Source organism: Thamnophis sirtalis, unplaced genomic scaffold, assembly GCF_051295495.1.
Source record: "Thamnophis sirtalis isolate CommonGarterSnake01/CBP01778 unplaced genomic scaffold, rThaSir2_p1.2 scaffold_15, whole genome shotgun sequence".
In the NCBI taxonomy this organism is placed as follows: domain Eukaryota; kingdom Metazoa; phylum Chordata; class Lepidosauria; order Squamata; family Natricidae; genus Thamnophis; species Thamnophis sirtalis.
Genome location: NW_028261395.1, coordinates 10168550 through 10181979, shown reverse-complemented (window position 1 = coordinate 10181979; position 13430 = coordinate 10168550). Strand labels below are relative to the sequence as shown.

At 44.9% G+C, this 13430-nt stretch overlaps 1 protein-coding gene across 1 annotated transcript in view; it reads right to left on the bottom strand.

The window, feature by feature from the left end:
• Nucleotides 1-12662, bottom strand: part of MICU1 (mitochondrial calcium uptake 1) — a 205215-nt gene extending 192553 nt beyond the window's left edge. Inside the window, exon 1 of the mRNA XM_087701830.1 lies at nucleotides 12559-12662. The gene's annotated coding sequence lies outside the window, so the exon portion shown is untranslated. The remainder of the gene's footprint in view (nucleotides 1-12558) is intronic.
• Nucleotides 12663-13430: the final 768 nt, after the last annotated feature.

Sequence of the window (13430 nt, the reverse complement as noted above, 5' to 3'; positions counted from 1 at the left end):
TGTCCATCCCCCCCCCCGGAGCACACCACAAGCCTCCCAAACCCTTGGCATGCCCCCCTTTTTTTTAAAAAAAAAAAAACAAGGCGTGCAGAGGGTTTGGGAGGCCTGCAGAGTGCAAAAACTTTTTTTAAAAAAAATTACCTCTTCAAAATCATGGTGTGTCTTATACTCCAGTGCGTCTTATACTCCAAAAAATACAGTAATTGTATATTTATGTTTTCATCACTTTTATATCCGCAAATAGTTGGAAGATTACCTGTATTTCTGTATGCCAAAACTGAATCAAGATACCACTGCCAGTGAAGCTAACTTGCATCTTTAAAAAGGAGGTTAATTCAAGATTATTATTTATTAGAAAGATTCTGCCCACAAATTCTACTACAGTATTTAAAAAGCAACTAATACATGGAGACGTTTCGCTCAAATACAATTAGTTTATAAACGAGTAAATCTGTAACAATAAAAGAAAAGAGGAAAATATAGGTAGTCCTCAACTTACAACAGTTTGTTTAGTAACCATTCGAAGTTACAACGGCATAAGTGACTTATGACTGTCTTTCACACTAATGACCACTTCAGCTTCCCTGTAGTCAGGTGATTTACATTCAGATACTTTGCAACTGGTTCTCATTTATGACTGTTGCAACGTCCCGGGGTCATGTGATCCTCTTTTTCACCTTCTGACAAGCAAAGTCAACGGCGAAACCAGATTCACTTAACAGCCATGTCACTAATTTAACAACTGCAGTGATTCACTTAACAAATGTGGCAAGAAAAGTTGTAAAATGAGGCGAAACTACTTAAGAAAGGTGTCACGTAGCAACGGAGATTTTGAGCTCAATTGTGACTGCCTGTATCCAGGGGTAGGCTTCAAAAATTTCAGCAACGGGTTCTCTGCCTGGTTGCTGGGTGGGCGGGACATGGTGGGTATGGCCTAGTCCAGTGTTTCTCAACCTTGGCAACTTGAAGATGTCCGGACTTCAACTCCCAGAATTCCCCAGCCAGCATTCGCTGGCTGGGGAATTCTGGGAGTTGAAGTCCGGACATCTTCAAGTTGCCAAGGTTGAGAAACACTGGACTAGTCAACCTCCTGCACCATGGGGTGGGGGAGAGTTTTCACTTTCCCCAGTCTCCGGAGGCTTTTCTCGAGCCTCCGGAAGGGTGAAAACTTCTTCCCCCAGGCTCCAGAGGTCCTCCAGAGGCTGGAAACAGGCCCATTTCTGGCTTTCTGGAACTTCCGGGAGGCCCATTCCCCCCCCCTCCCAGAAACCTCTGTGTGGGCCCTGCACTTACCTCGCATCTAAAACGGGACGTTTGGAGAATCCTGGGAGGGGCAGGGTGGGGTGGAAGGGTGGGGTGGGAGGGGCCAGCCAAGGGTGGGATTTGGGGTTCTCCGAACAGACCATAATGTTATCTATGGGTTCTCCCGAACCCAGGCAAACCTGTAGCAGCCCACCCCCTGCCTGTATCTTGAGCCACATAGATCTCTACGTGAACATCTGGAGGTTTAAAAAGAACAATGCACTCATTACACATTCTTTATTCTACTCTTATACACACAACTCAGCATTTATTTATAACTTCATGAAGGCAAACCAATCTAGTACACCTAAGATGCAGCTATTGATTGGGAAAGTAATTAATATATACCAAGTCCATTATGCCATTTCTGCCTAAGCCAGACAAATAATAAAATCAAGTCCTGATAGTCCAGCTACTTATTCAGAAAATGATTATTTACACCTCTTGTAAGACGTCTGGATACTAGACAGAGAATTATAAGCAGAATCAATGCAATAGCAGCCATGCTTAATTTCCCACATAAAAAGACCTTCTGAAAAACATTTTGGGGAAAATAAGATAAGGAAAGCCTTAGCAGCTTTTTCCAGTATTTTTATTATTAGCATCAGGCTCTCAAAGTATATGTGTGTATACAGTTATTGATATTGATAAACCCACATCAGAGGTGGGTTGCAAATTCTGGCGCTACCGGTTCACTCGTGTGCGCGCTCTTGCGCATGCGCAGAACTGTTGGGGCGGGTGGGCAGAGCCTCCCGCTGCCGCCACTATCAGTTAGCCCGATCCAGGCTGAACCGAGAGCAACCCCCTTCTGCTTCACATCTATCCAAATATATACAAATATGGGCCTCTGACTTTCCACTGCCATCCTCACAGACCAGTATTTTTCAATGTGACATATTTAAGATGTCTGGACTTCTGAACTCCCAGAATTCCCCATCCATCATGCTGGACATTCTAGAAGTCCAGACATCTTAAAGTTGTCAGGATTGAAAAAAAAATGTCCTAGATCCTGTGACTCGTGACCCGACAAAAGCGCGCACGACAAAAGCGTATCGCTAAAACCGCGATATCATCAACACGTCAACAACAGCGCATCGACAGAAGGGCGTTTTACAACACCGCGTCGACAGATAGCCGATTTAAGTTAAGGTAAGGGTTAGGTTTAGGTTTAGGGTTAGGGTTAGGGTTAGGGTTAGGGTTAGGTTAGGTTTAGGGTTAGGTTTAGGGTTAGGGTTAGGGTTAGGTTTAAGGTTAGGTTTAGGGTTAGGTTTGGGGTTAGCGTTACGTTTAGGGTTAGGGTTAGCGTTACATTTAGGGTTAGGTTTAGGTTTAGGTTTAGGTTTAGGTTTAGGTTTAGGTTTAGGTTTAGGTTTAGGTTTAGTTTTACAGTGCGCTTCTGTCGCCACGCTGTTGTCGGTGCAATTCAGCGCTCATTCATCAGAGCGCTTTAGAACTCGCGATTTTGTCACCGCGGTTTAGTCGGGCGCGGTTTTGTCGATCGCCCATTTGTCGGTGAACCCCTGTGACTAACAATATGTCTACTAAGCAGAATTTGTATTTTATCTCTTAGTTTTTAATATAACAACTTCTTTGCTAACTTTACAAGTCAGATTTACTTCAAAACTTAAGACTTTGTGATTATTATTCGTATGATCGTGTTTATTCTTAATTTGCACTACATAGTTTCTTAATATCTGCGTAGCACCAAGAGATGAAATAGATCTTGTTAATTTGGTTTGCATTTTATAGCTTAGCTGTTTTTGACGCCTCTGGGCACCAATAAAGCTTAACCCAACCTGCTATTTAGACAGAAAGGCATGCGAGCATCCAGAAAAGTGCTTTCTTGGCTTGCTGCTATGGCCTTCCATCAACTTTGTTGGAAGGCATATTTTGCAATATTCTAGCCCTTAAAATGTTTTTGTTCTGGTGGTCAAAGGAAGCTGATCACTACATAGTACCATTTCATAGTTTGTGGTGCAGTGAAATTATTAAGAGAGAAAAAAACAGAGCTAAACACTTTAAAAATCAATCTTCCGTTCTGGGACCCAAAAACAATGACGGAAGGCAGCCACATGGTCCCAGCAAAAGATAAAGCTTCTTGAAAGGGCTATAAGCTTTATATTTATGTGCCTGCATTTATTTATTTAAAGACTTTATATGGCTGCCTATCTTAATTGACGGTCCTAGGCGGCTCACAACACCCAATAAACATGAATACAAATAAAACCTTTTCACTAGCCACTAGGCCCATGATGGCAAATCTATGGAACGCATGTCAGAAGTGGCACACAGAGCCATTCTCCAGGCACGCCAGCCATTGCCCGTTGCTCTTCTGGGTTCTGGTACGCATATGGTCAGCTGATCTTCACACATACAGGAACGTCAGAAACCAGAAGAGCAGCTCTCTGGTACGCATGCATGTCCCGGGAAGCTGAGCTTCCGGTTTCTAGTGCACACATGTGCATTGGCCAACTGGTCTTCACGCACACATGCGCACCAGAAACTGAAAGACTAGGTGGCCAGTGCGCAATCACGCACCAGAAAGTGTGACCCGACAAAAGCGCGAACGTCAAAACCTTGCTGACAAAACCGCGGTGCTAAAACCGCGATGTCAAAAGCGCGCCGACAACAGCGCACCGACAGAAGCGCGATTTAAGTTAAGGTAAGGTTTAGGGTTAGGTTTAGGTTTAGGGTTAGGGTTAGGGTTAGGTTTAGGTTTAGGGTTAGGGTTAGGTTTAGGGTTATTTTTAGGGTTAGGTTACAGCGCGCTTCTGTCGGTGCGCTGTTGTCGGCGCGCTTCAGCGCTCATTCGTCGGCGCGGTTTTGTCACCGCGGTTTTGTCACCACGGTTTAGTCAGGTGCGCTTTTGTCATTCGCGCATTTGTGGTGGAACCTCAGAAAGCAGAAGCTCAGCTTCCTGGCACATACATGCAGACCAGGGAGCTGTTCTTCTGGTTTGTAGCGCTCTCCCGCGCATGCTCCTGTTTCGGAACTCGGTACCGAAAAGATTCTCCAACACTGTATATTCCCTTTCTAGAAAGCAGCTGTAAACCTTGTGAATGCCAGATGGCATTATAAACATAACCATTGAAAACTATGACTACTGTTGACGAACCCTTTTATTGAAGCAACATGACAACCAATCCCATCTTAGTCTCACAGAAAAGGGGGAGTTAGTGAACATATGCCACACAAATTCTTATTACCAAAAGGGAAGGAACTGTTATTAAATTCTGGATGTAAGCGAAGAACGAGTCCCCTCAAATTGTTAAAAAAAGAAGGACTGGCAATCCTCATGCAGTTTTCAGTATTTTACCTACGCATAAGAGGATGTTGTGAGTTTAACTATTGCAAAAAAGGGAGGTCTGCCCCATGCTGTGGGATGTTATGATGTAAGAATGTTTTTCTACAGTTGTACGGTTAGTACACAGAAATGGTTATCAGCAATGCACATTAATCTACCATTTGGGATTAAAGTTGGTAGCGGGAATATCAACAACCTCTGATATGTAGATGATACAACATTGCTTACAGAAAGCATGGACGCTCTGGAGTAACTAATCCTGAAAGCCAAAGATGAAAGTGAAAACTTGGACTTAACATTAAGGAAACAAAGAAAATGACCACTACAGAGAAGACACAGATCAAAATGCAGATTGACAATAACGTGACCCGTCAAAACCGCGGTCCACTAAAGCGCGCCCGATTAAAGCGCGTACGTGACGTCATCAGCAGCGCGACAAATAAAATTAAAAATAAATTAAATTAAAATTAAAATAAAATTAAAGCAAGCCGATTCACATAAAGGTAAGGGTTAGGGTTAGGGTTAGGGTTAGGGTTAGGGTTAGGGTTAGGGTTAGGGTTAGGCTAAGGGTTAGGGTTAGGGTTAGGGTTAGGGTTAGGTTTAGGGTTAGGTTAAGGGTTAGCGTTAGGTTTAGCGTTAGGTTAAGGGTTAGGTTTAGGGTTAGGTTAAGGGTTAGGTTAAGGGTTAGGCTTAGGGTTAGGTTTGGGGGGGTTAGGTTTAGATTTACGCATTAATTTTAAGTTTACCGCTCACAGCGTGCTGTTTTCGTCACGCTGTGATGACGTCACGTACGCGCTTTCGTCAAGCGCGCTTTAGTCTACCGCGGTTTTGTGGTGGAACCGACAATAAAACCATCAAAACAGTAAAGGACTTCATCTTTCCTGGACACTAAAATCGACCAAAGTGGTGACTGCAGCCAGGGGTGGGATTCAGACGGTTCAGACCGATTTGGAAGAACTGGTAGCTCCAACAATCAGCTGAGAAAGAACTGGTTCACCCCGACAATCAGGTTGGCCCACCCACCTCCCCTTGAGCTTTACTTACCTATATCCTCTCAGCCGATTAGCATGGCAGCGCGGATTGCTGCACCTCAGCAATGAGAGTATTTGCATGACATGCTCAGTCATATCTGGTGTTAAGTAAGATATTTATTCATTCATAATATTTTTCTGGCTGTCCAACCTAAATAGTTTGACTCTGGGCAATATACAAGAAAAAAATATCCACAACAAATGCAACATAAAAGAGAATAAAACACAACTAAAACAGCAAAATTGTAACCAGACTAAAATATATTGTAACTCATCCAGGTGAGTCATCCTGATCCCAAGGCCTAGGGAAAGAACCATAACTACCTGTGCCATTATATTCTGGATCATCTGAAGCTTCTGGATGGTCCTTCAAGGGCAGCTCCATGTAGAGTGCATTCCAATACAGATAATCCTTGGTTAGCTATGGTAATTGAGGCCAGAATTACCTGAGGGACTGCCTTCTCCCAGTGGTTTTACCTGTCCAATTCAGTCCTGTAGGTTGAACATCCTAAGGGTTTCATCAGATAAGGAATGTCACCTGGCAGGGACTAGAAGACATGCCTTCTCTGCTGTAGCCTCTGCCCAAGGGGACATTCTCACCTAAGACTAGCAATACTCAACCTTCTTGGTCTTTCATAAGTCCTTGGAAACCTTGATTTGTGCCCAAACCTGGGGCCGAGTATGGGAAGGGGCCCTTTTCCTGGCTATATTGACATCTATGCTGACAATTTTTCATGGCTGTCATATAGAATATGGGGCCACAGCATGTCAGGTCCTCCTATCCTCCACTGTCTCACTGAGTGTACCTAAACTCACGCCCACTGTGTCGATGACACTATCTAACCCTGGGTGCCTATAGAAATTAATAAAGTAATAAATAAGTTGCCATCACTAAGTGATGTGGTCATACAGGGCAATGTCATGTCATTACATTGTTTAGTGATGGCAATCCTGACTGTCCCAGTTGCCACTGTTAACCAAATCCTACCTAGTCATTAGGTTAAGATACAAACTTCTAATACAAGCTATTTCTGGCTTGGTCCCTCCTATCGTAGCCCCAAGCCTCAATAAGGTAAGGATCTGCCTTCTCTACCCTTTGGGCTACCCTGTGCCCTGCTGGCTCTATTACCCATAGCTGATCTTTCAATAATCAATCAATCAATCATCAGAATAGAGCTGGAAGGGACCTTGGAGGTCTTCTACCTGCTCAAGCAGGAAACCAGTGATGGCGAACGTTTTTGGCACCGAGTGCTCAAACCGAAATACCGGTGCACGAGTGTGCATGTGTGCATGTGCGTGCTGGAGAGACAGAAACCTGAAGTTCAGCTGGCCAGCACCTGCATGCCTGTTTTTTGGCCTTTCTTGGCCCTTTTGGGGATTGTTTTCAGGCTGGTTTTTCGGGCTGTTTTCAGGCCAAAAACATCCCCAAAAAAGGCCTGAAAATGGCCCGCAAAACAGCCTGAAAACAGCCCACAAAACGGCCTATTTTTTGGCTGTTTTTTGGATCATTTTCTGGCATTCCAGCGCCCATGAAGACCAGCTGGCCAGCACACATGTGCGCACCAGAAACCAGAAGACCAGCTGGTGACAGCACACGTGCCAACAGAAACAGCTCTGGCATGCATGCTGTAGGTTCACCATCATGGCCCTATACCATTTGAGACAGGTGGCTGCCCAGTCTTATCTTAAAAACCTGAAATTTTTTTTTTAAAAAACCCAAAAGTTAAAAAACTGAAAAAAGAAACATTTCTTAAAAAACATCTTCTTGCTCCTTTAACTGCTAATGTGCCTGACTTGGCCCTTTGGAAAGCAGCTGCTGAGTGAGCCAGACCGTCCTTCGAGTCCAGGAACCGATACAATTGGCACAAAAGATGATGTTGTGTAGTCCCCTTTACCACAGTTGCTCTTCTGACATCCATGAGGACCCACACATTGCACACTGAATTGAAACATGGCCCTGCAACACTACTCAAGAGTGAAGGATGAAGTCTCTCCAGTTTCAGGACTCATGGGGTCAACCTCATGGCGTGTGATCCTGAAATATTCGAGATCAGGGGTTGGATTCAGCCGGTTCGGACCAGCTCGAGCGAACCAGATGCTAATTTTGCACCCGGTTCGCCGAACCAATTGTTGCAGGGACCGGCTGACCCAGCCCAGCCCACCCCGCCCCTCCCAGGAGTCTTCACACAGCCTGTTCATCATGCCAGATAAATATAGGGCCTGAGCAGAGGCTCTGGGAGGGCGAAAAATGGGCGTACTAGAAGGTCTGGAAATCTGGAAACAGGCCCGTTTCCAGGCCATTTTTGCTCTCCCGGAGGCTCAAAGAAAGCTTCTAGCGTGGCACGACAAAACCGCGGTCCACTAAAGTGCGCCCAATTAAAGTGCGTACCTGACGTCATCAGCAGCGCGACAAATACGACCGCGGAGAAAAAAGGGCGCTTTAAAAAGCGCTTTTAAAGCAAGCCGATTCACGTTAAGGTAAGGATTAGGTTTAGGGTTAGGGTTAGGGTTAGGGTTACGTTAAGCGTTAGGGTTAGGGTTAGGGTTAGGCTAAGGGTTAGCGTTAGGTTTAGCGTTAAGGGTTAGGTTTAGGGTTAGGTTTAGGGTTAGGTTAAGGGTTAGGGTTAGGGTTAGGGTTAGGGTTAGGTTTGGGGGGGTTAGGTTTAGATTTACGCGTTAATTTTAACTTTACCGCTCACAGCGTCCTGTTTTCGTCGCGCTGTGATGACATCACGTACGCGCTTTCGTCGAGCGCGCTTTAGTCTACCACGGTTTTGTGGTGGAACCAGCTTCTAGAGCCTGGGGATGTGAACACCCCCCCCTCCGTCCTGCCATGAGGAGACCGAGTAAGCCACGTCCCCCATGGCCATGCCCCCCCCCCCCAGGAACTGTGAAGCGAACCAGTTGCTAAAATTTTTCAATCCCACCCCTGGGACTCAAGAAAAGCCTGTTTTCCTCCATTCAGACCCTCACAGCCTCCAGGCACTGGGAGAGATCTTTGACAACTTCATTTGAACAGCCGGGAGCAGAAATACATAACTGAGCATCATCACCATATTAATGATGCCGTATCCTGTCCCAACATATCCGCTGTCCCAGAGGTTTCATGTATACACTGAAAAGGAGAGGAGAGAGCTCTAAAACCCTCTGGAAAGCAAGGGAATAGGACTATTTCCAGTCAGGCCAGCTTCAGGTAACAGAGCAAACCAGTTTGCAACAGGGTGTAATAGATTAGCTGCTGTACAAATAATATCTAAGATAGATATTGGCCTATCTTCTCAAAAAAGGCAGGCTTCTTTTTCCCATAGCATAAGGAGGGGGGGAAAAGCTAACTCTATTGAAGAATCTATATTTACAGTTCATATTGGAAAGCAAAGTCCTGGTCAGAATTCTTGGGCTGTCATTTTAAATTAATGTCACTATAAAACTTACTGACTGTAGCCCTACTTATTTCTGACGTTTGCTTCCGATCCTGAGGGCTGCTAAATGATCTGACAAACCATCGTAGGGATAACTTTGCAAGCCACTCTAAGCTCTTTAACAATATTTTTAAATGCAAAATATAAATATGGAGTATGGGGTTTGTGTTCTTGAATATTTACCATACAATTTAGAGCTCACAGTACAGTAGTATATTATTTAAAAAAGTTGTCTTCCTCTATGGATGGTTTAGTCGTTTTGGAGTTAATTGTATCACCATTCAGCTACAAGGTCATAAGCACAAATTCACATTAAGCCAAAACCGTTGTTTTGCAGGCAGGTTTATTCAATGAATTGTATTTTCAACACATCATACTCTAAGGTTGTCAGAATCTATATTAGTTTTATTGATGTGAGGTACGATTCAACTGGAAAATCTCAGTAACAACCACAATATCCTTTCAGCCCTCTTTTGTCATATTACTGAAATGCTAAACGGACCAAGATTTTGGAAAGAAATGGTCATTAATTGAAAGTTCTGAGAATGTTGAAGTAATTAAAAACTATGGGGGGAGGGGAGAATGACTGTGTGATTCACTTAATGACTGTGACGAAAAGGGTTGTAAATTAGGCCAGGACTCTCTTGACAATCTCATTGCCTAAAGACATACGTTCCAGTCCCAGTTGTGGTTGCAAATCAAGGTGGAGTTGATTATTATCAAATAAATTGAGACTAGGCTCTGATTTCATTGTTTTATAATAAACAACTCTACCTCAGGTAGTCCTTGGCTGTAATTTTAAGCATTTTTTAAAAAATGTAAGCATCTCACAGAAGCAACTAATTGGCTTGTGCAAGTTGGTTCCACCACAAAACCGCGGTAGACTAAAGCGCGCTCGACGAAAGCGCGTATGTGACTTCATCACAGCACGACGAAAACATCGCACTGTGAGCGGTAAATTTAAAATTAAAGCGAAAACCTTACCCTAACCCCCCCAAACCTAACCCTAAACCTAACCCTTAACCTAACCCTAAACCTAACCCTAAACCTAACCCTTAACCTAACGCTAAACCTAACGCTAACCCTTAACCTAACCCTAAACCTAACCCTAACGCTTAACGTAACCCTAAACCTAACCCTAACCCTTAACCTAACCCTAACCCTAACCCTTACCTTTATGTGAATCGGCTTGCTTTAATTTTATTTTTATTTTAATTTAATTTATTTTTAATTTTTTTCGTCGCGCTGCTGATGACGTCCGGTACGCGCTTTAATCGGGCGCGCTTTAGTGGACCGCAGTTTTGACGGGTCACGGTGCAAGTTATCTGTAGAGATTATGGAAAGATTGCTGAAAACCCCCTTAAGGATTTCTAGGCGAATATAGGCCATTAAGAGAGCAAGAAAATTTTGTATTCTGTGTAAAGATATATCTGAAATTTGACAAGTCCAATGTTATGAAACAGCCTAACTTTCAAATGTTTAGTACAACTGGCAAAGAGTTGCAGTTAGGTTTTTTTTAAGGGTTTTTAGAACCAATTTAGCTCTTTTTGTCAGATGCTTAAAGTTAGAAAGAAGTGTGGCTGAGGTATGCCACACATTTATCATCATCGCCAGTTATCATCATATCAATGGATCAAGGCAGATACAGACGGGTAACAAAGATGACAGTCTTTCTTCTGAATCTTCTTAGCTACACAATTTGGGATGAACACCCTTTGAATAGTGTGGGAGTAGGAATAGATTTCCAGAGGGAAAAAATGTCAGACTACAGGAACCAGGAGCACCACTCAGGTGGTGGGCGGGCAAGGATAGTGGGCGGGCAAGGATAGTTGATGCGCAAAATATACATTGCAACGCTTATTGCAAAGCCTCTCAACTATCAAACAACCCGGCCTTCACGTGGTGCCCCCCGTTCCCACCAATCGGGCTCTGTCGACCCTTGGGACTGGCGTCCCCTTGGGTATATCCAGCCGAAACAGCTTCCATGGATCGCCGTAACCATTCCTTTACAGTGGCGTCAAATTTCCATGGAAGTCGCCTATACCCACGATGGGTGAAGAGGCGTCAAGTACAAGTACACTCAGGTGACCCTGAGGACACAGATAAACCACCAAGTGCTTCCACGACCCTCTAAAAGGATGCAAATGGCCAGCTGTCTGCAAGGAATATAAATCCTTTCATTCCCCACTATCCTGTCAGAGCTGAAGAAGCTTCTTGGATGAGAAGTGAAATGTCCTCAAAGAAAAAACAAGAAACTCCAGTTGCCTCCTGAAAAAAGCACCTTTGGGTCCCTTCTTCTGAGATAGATACAGTAGATAGATTATCAACATACATTTAACTTGTATTTTTTTTAATTTGGTGCCTTCGAGTCAGCGAGGACTGCTGCAACTGCAGTTTTCTTGGCCAGACTTAACTTTACACACTGTCAAGGATTTCTCTGACATTCAGGATGAACCGCCTCTTACAAATACCACCAATATTCACCCCCCATTATTTAGAGCCGAGGTGGCGCAGTGGTTAAATGCAGCACTGCAGGCTACTTCAGCTGACTGTAGTTCTACAGTTCGGCTGTTCAAATCTCACCGGCTCAGGGTTGACTCAGCCTTCCATCCTTCCGAGGTGGGTAAAATGAGGACCCAGATTGTTGTTGGGGGCAATATGCTGACTCTGTAAACCGCTTAGAGAGAGCTGAAAGCCCTATGAAGCAGTATATAAGTCTAACTGCTATTGCTATTGCTATTTATTTCCCATGCAAATTTCCTACTATATTCATATTGGGCCTGCTTCAGAAACATTCTACATATGAGAATATACATCACACACCGGAGTCCCGGGGGAAAAAAGGCAAAAGGTTGTATGTAAGCTGGATGTAATGGGACGAGGTGGCTAAGACACTGAGCTTGTCGATCAGAAAGGTCGGCAGTTCGAATCCCTAGTACAGGTCTCCTGCGTGAGCAAGAGGTTGGACTAGATCAGTGTTTCTCAACCTTGGCAACTTGAAGATGTCCGGACTTCAACTCCCAGAATTCCCCAGCCAGCGAATTCTGGGAGTTGAAGTCCGGACATCTTCAAGTTGCCAAGGTTGAGAAACACTGGACTAGATGACCTCTAAGGTCCCTTCCAACTCTGTTACTGGGAAGGCAAATTTAAGGAACTGGAGGGGGGGACTTACAGGTGTATGGGGCAGAAGAGTTGCAAAGGAAGGGCTTTAAACACCATGTAAGCAGAGAGCGGGAATAGGACGAAGGTAAAGGAAGAAACCTGGCTTTGCACCACAAAAGAAAAGAGAATATTAGGGACTAGCGCCTATTCCTAAAGTGGGAATAGGTGGAGAAGGCAGCTTTCCCTGCTCTGGGACTAGACAAGAGGAGACCCTCGCCCCGCTGGTCCTCCTCCTTTAGCCATTTGCTTCCAACCCGGCTGGAGACTCGGGCTCCGCTTCCTCTTCGCCCCCATTAAACTCTCCCGCCATTGGGAATTTCCCCCCCTCTCCAAGTCTTACCTGTCGGGTCTCCCACGGGGGGGCGTATGCGCCTCCCGCCCCAAAGCTCCGGAGAGAGCGAGACCAACGCCGGGCCGAGGGGGAGACAGCCAGGAAACGTTCTGCCCAACCGGGCAAGGCGAAATGCGGAGCCCAGCCCTTGACTCCGCCCTCTCTGGGCTCGCCCCGCCTCCGCCTCCTGTCATCCGAACGCAGCGTGCTACGTCACGGGAGCGCTTTCCCCGCCTCCTGGAAGGGTTTCCCTTTTGGCTTAAGAGTGTTCGCGGGTGTGGGGGGGCGGTGGGCGTGGCTTCTTGTGCAATGTTAGAAAGGTCGCCTTAAGGCAGTGTTTCTCAACCTTGGCCACTTGAAGATGTCTGGACTTCAACTCCCAGAATTCCCCAGCTAGCATTCGCTGGCTGGGGAATTCTGGGAGTTGAAGTCCAGACATCTTCAAGTAGCCAAGGTTGAGAAACAATGCCTTAAGGCAGAGATCTTCAAACTTGGCAACGTCTAAGACTTGTGGACTTCAATTCCCAGAATTCTCTAGCCAGCTATGCCGGGTGTTGGGAATTGAACTCCACCAGTCTTAACGTTGCCAAACGTTTGAAGGTGTCTCCCTTAAGACTTTCGTGAACGGTCGTAAGAGTCGCCGTTGAGGAAATTAGACTCAGGCTTCCTAAAGCGGTGTAGAGTGAATCCTAAGGATTTAATTCTAGACGTCACAAAGCTGAGAGCCCAGTTTGGAGAGAAGGTTGACTTGATGAAAAGACAAAGCAAGCAAATCGTGTGGTTAAGAAGTCTGCGGGTTATTTCAATAAACCTCTCCGGCAAGAACTTATTTTATTTTATTTTTTATTTTATTTCGTCAAGCATGTTTTAGACCAGTGTTT